Raw genomic sequence first — 5,560 nt, 5'->3', positions numbered from 1 at the left:
TAAAACTTCTGTTTTCAATGACAAGTTAATGGACACTGTGCTTCAGCAACACTAACAGTCCCGGAATGAACATTTTAAAATCTATATGCATTATAACATCTGCTACCGGTGATTTTTTTTACCATCAGACCACTTAAAATTGCGTTGATATTACTTTCTAAAACAGAAAGTAACAAATACTTTTGTCTTTGGAATAAAAATCATTCTGATTTCATTCCCGCACAATCGGACGAGTAACGTTTTTGTATAGTTTCCAGACACATTTTTGTTTAATTTAGATTACTTCTTTAGAGAAATGTTCAACAAATTTATTTTCAATCTTACATATATTAAGCCCAAGCATTGATTTCCTTATATGAAAATCAACGTATTTATTACTTTTGTTCTAACCGTTACCTTATTATTCCTTACCAGATTGTCTTTGTGTTGCGTAAGACAGATTTACATAATTTAAGTAATATGTGTTTTACCAGATTTGATTATACTGTTTACTATATTTCTAAAATTATCTAAAATTTCTCTTGATTCTAAAATTCATTCAAATTTTAAAATAGTCTATCTCTTTCTTTATTACTATTTATAACTCCTTATTTATCCATTCTTTAGTTTTACGCTTATAACTGCAAGTCACGACGGAACTGGTTACCCTATAGTTATCTTAAACTCTACTGAATAAATAAACTATCTCTTTGTAACTGTGTCCTCCCTCTAGATGTATTTATGAGCCTTCTGTCATTTAAATTTATGCTATAATGCTCAGCCTTTTATCCACAGAACTCGTATGACATTAAACATTAAGCATGCATGCTACAATTAGATAGTGGTCTGAAGTTTTAGTTTTAACAATTCTTGAAGCTAAATCTATAACATTTTAATTTCTACTAAATAAATTATGATACTTCTGATCTCTTCTCAACATCTACTTCACTACTAACCCATTTGATGTGAATGTTGAGTTTGGCTCCAGTTCATCTTTTGCTTGATTAAGCATCTGCAATCTAAAATGGAATGAAATCTAAATCTACGGCTTGAATCCTGGAGTCTGCAGTCATGGCCGTCTTAATAGATCCAAAATAGTCAGCGATGAAGAAGATCAAAACGAACTCTTTCCATCGTTTAGATATCAGACAAACCTCGAATAGAAAAGTATAATCTAGCTTTTCTCATTGCCTCATCAGGTGCATAATTGAGTGTACTACGATGTATTATACACGACCCCAAAACATGGTGGAACATCCGAGTCTTCTACACATAACGGGTATGGCGGTTAATTTAATGTAAATTGTTAAGTTTATCTCACCTTCCGCTTCGTGTACCATCTGAAATATAAGGCAAGCTCACAATTGGTGTAGGAAATATCAATTGAACCAGTAGGGGTCAGACACATGCAAAATCTAAGTTATTGCCTGCAAAGCCTACACTGCTAGTATCAAATATCATTAACTGACTTCAACAGGTTGAAATAAAATAACTTTGAAATCACTTTATTAAGTAATAACATAGAGGAAACAATATTTTTTAGCTCATCAACAACTTGACTCAGATGGATTTATGTTTCAGTTCATAGTACCGGTAAATTGAAACTCACGACACTGAATCACCTTGTTCATTAAAAGTCACAAGAACAAACTTTGATCTAACTATGTACATGAACATCGAACACAATATGGAGTCTCAGACATGTACCTTCCATATGCTGGGAACTTACTCTTTATGGAAGCACTTAGTATTTCAAAGCTCAAGGCACCTTTTAGCTCACAACCTCTGAGAGTTCCTGGCCTCTGGTGCTCTGGATGCGAAAAGTGCTCTTAAAGGTCCTAATATTAGGTAGCTCTCACAATATATAAATTCCTGGCCTAGGCTTATAATCATATATTTTAACAATAATATCACTACAGAATAAATCTACCTTGTCTGAATTGCTTGCTATCTTTACCTAATTTTTTATATGACACTAATACTTGAGGACTACCGCATTCTTGTTGCTGTCCTTCTTCCTGGCCAATATTCACCTCCCTGCACCAGACAAAGGTGTAACCATAGGCACTTTATTTTCTTTATTAACTATAGCTAAATGTTCTCTGTAATATTATGATAGGTACGTTCTCATCGATCTTCCTCGTGGACCATTTGGTTGTTGGTTCACTATCACTGACGACGACTATCTGTAGACGATGAGTTTTGTGGATATCTGCAGGACTGTAATATACTTCAATTTTCTCCGACACGTCTTTTATTACCTCTTGCACATCTACCTCTTCCCCATCTTTGGAATGTACTGGAACTCCATGTATTTCCATGTTCTCTCATTCTGCTCTCTAATCGTTTCATTTTTTTATGATTCGTCCACCTTCAATTGGTTTACCTCCTTGTGGAGTTGCTTACTTATCTTCTTTAATTTTTTTATCATTTTCAAAATAAGATCGAATTTTTATCATAAAATACTTATAAAATCTACAGATTTTTCAATATTTTAACATTTTTCTTTATCTTAATCAGAGATTAAACGTTTAATAGTATAGTATCCAGCGTCTTCTGGAAATAAGGAAATAATATCTTCCACAGGATTTTCATATTCTATTGACTATGACAAGGAACTTCCAAGTATAATATTCATGATAGCGTTTTTACTTTTTTCAGCAACCACAACTTTAAAATTTACTTTATGTTAAACAGTCATTTTATTACAAAAGTATGCTTCTAGAATTGTGGTGGTTTTGGGGGTCAGAGTTATTCTGGAAAATTTCAATTTCTATAAGAGGCCGAATGTGCACATTTATATTTTTACCCTGCTCTTTAACTATACGGACTAAGGCATTTGCCACAACAAAGAATACTGCCTTAGATAAAGGTAGGATATCACTTTTTAATGCACATATTTTGCTTGCACTGTGAACATTTTTATCACAATTAGATAGATATTATATTTTAGATTATGTAGGATACGCTCGGATTTCGTATTCTTTAACTAGTTTTTGTATCATGTATAGTAGTGTTCTTGTTTATATCTTTTTTTCTGAAACAGGATGCTCAGTCAGCGATCTAATACTATCTAAACCTAATCTAAAACAATTAAGGCATTATACGTTACCTGTGACTGTGACACGTTTGTATTCTAAAAAGGATTGTGCATATAGTGTGGGAATACCGACAGCCGAGCGGTATAAGATGTCAGAAGGATCTGAGAGATGTCCAGATTCTGTAACCGTTGCACTTCAGTACCATCGGTCTTGTATTATATCGATTCTTCCCCTTATTTTGTTTGATAAGATCCTGGCACAGGCCAGTGACCCGTGAGGACAGGTAGACTAAAGTTTTAAAGGAGATTGACCTCTAAAAACGTCTGAAGTGAAAGATGTTGGTGATTGGATCAGATCATCCGATTTATGTGTAATACCAATGCACTTGTGCAACAATTCCGCGTCATACGAGAGTTAATGGTCCCAAAGGGCCGCGCACTAAGGATTGGATCTTGAATGAAACTCCATCTTAAATCTACATTAATAAACGTAAAGTGTTCTCTAAAATATTAAGACAGCTTAATGTTATATGACACTTTCAACAAAGCAAGTAGAAGTCTGCATTAGTAATTTAAATAAAATAAATGATTTTGTTTTAATATTATTTCTATCGTAGGCATTTTTCCGATTATAATATTATAATGTACTGTATTTGGAACCTATAATAAAAAAAATAGTCACGTACTTTAAAAGTGCTTAGAACATTCTATATATATATATATATATATATATATATATATATATATATATATGTATATATATATATTAATGTGTGTGTGTGTGTGTGTGTTTTATAATTTCGTACGTTTACAAGTAATTTTAATATAATAATACAAAAAAACAGTCACTATTATTGTAGGGCTTGTTTTAGAGGTACCGTAAAATTAAAACTGTTTATGTGAGTAGATCACGGTTGTAATATCTCACTTGATAAAAAGAGGTGTAAATATAGAGATACTGTTTTGGTACAAGGATTACTTTTATAAAGTTGACATTCGCCTTTTTACAAAGTGACGTGAAAACACTTAACCAGAAAATATGTCACTTATTAACTATGGAGTATCTGTTGTATAATTGGCCTGGCCATCAATACACGCACAAGGGTCGATTGCTTGAATGATTACGTTTATCAATGAGTTTATATACTTCTTAACAACGTACTTGTTAAAGCTATCATATTTGACATGCGATATCTAATGTTTTACAATAACTGTAAGCTTTAAAGTTTCTCTCCAGTGAATATTAAATATTAATTTATGAACACATATTCAATGACCTTACTATGTGATTTGGTACAAATAATTCTAATCTTTCTGATTTAATTTAAATGAATTGGCACTAATATACACTCCGAGGAAGATATATAATAATAAATACGCGCTAAATAATTATGATAAATATGTGCAGGAGAGTATAGTAGATACTTCAAAAATATTCTGGAACTTTTTTAGAAACAGCAATATGCAGGAATCAATTCCGATTATGATGACTTATGAAGGACACTCCTCATCCAATCCACGCGATTGGATCCTAAATGATTCCTCCTTCTTCGATCACTCACTCTTCTTCGTCTACTTTTCCTATTTAAAATAAGATATTTTGGTTCACCAGTCACAATATCAAAGCAGATTTCTTAGTAATTATAAGAACGGGCATTAATAAAAAAACTCCTTGCAATAAAACAGCTGGCTCCTAAAAGCCTCTGAAAAGTCATGTTTAACAGTAGGTACTGGTTATTTGGATCACCCTGAATCACCAAACTGGACTCAGGATAACTCCAGCCTGTAGGATTTTTTATTTTTCAATTTACATCTTAGAAACTTCCCACCAATATAAAACCCCAAGTTCTGGAAGCTCCGGGTATTAAGAAGATTCAGACTTGTAGAAGCATCAGGAAAGTTCAATTATGCAATGTACTGTGGGCAAATTTCGCTTCTAAGCTTATCTACTGGAACCTTATTGCCTGAAGTAGCTTTCAAACTTTATACAGTAAACCTTTCATTCCTATTATACCTGGGAGATTCCTGCCTTGTGAAACTTATTGTCAGTGGAAAACTTATCTCGCTTCCTTGGATATTCGTGCTATTTGGAGCTCTTGCCCTTTGGGAACTCTATACACGTTATTCTCAGGCCTCGCAGTCACTGGAGGCGTCATATTATATTTGTTTTCAGTTTTCAGGATAACACGGCCGGTGTCATGACTAACACCTATTTACACGTATTTCCGGCTCACATCTTGCCGTAACGTTGCTAAACAGTTAATTCTTGAAAAAATTTGTCCTCACTTTGGAAAGCAATCTTTCAGTCAATGGGTGTTAAATCTAAATTGCCAACGACATACCTGGTAGATATGTTTTGTTAATACCTAAAATAACCAAGTAACTACTGTACTTACAAAATTAAAAGTAATCAATATGCATTCATTACCACAAGTGTCAGATTTTTGTGACTGTCTTTATTGTGAAGTTTCTTTTTTCAACTGATGTGTGTAAGCGGATAGGTATCATTGGCAATTTCAATTTAACAACTGTTAATTGAAG

The sequence above is a fragment of the Homalodisca vitripennis genome, chromosome 8, assembly GCF_021130785.1.
Source record: "Homalodisca vitripennis isolate AUS2020 chromosome 8, UT_GWSS_2.1, whole genome shotgun sequence".
NCBI classification, from domain to species: domain Eukaryota; kingdom Metazoa; phylum Arthropoda; class Insecta; order Hemiptera; family Cicadellidae; genus Homalodisca; species Homalodisca vitripennis.
The sequence above is the reverse complement of the archived record's forward strand: the minus strand, read 5'-3'. Positions refer to the sequence as shown.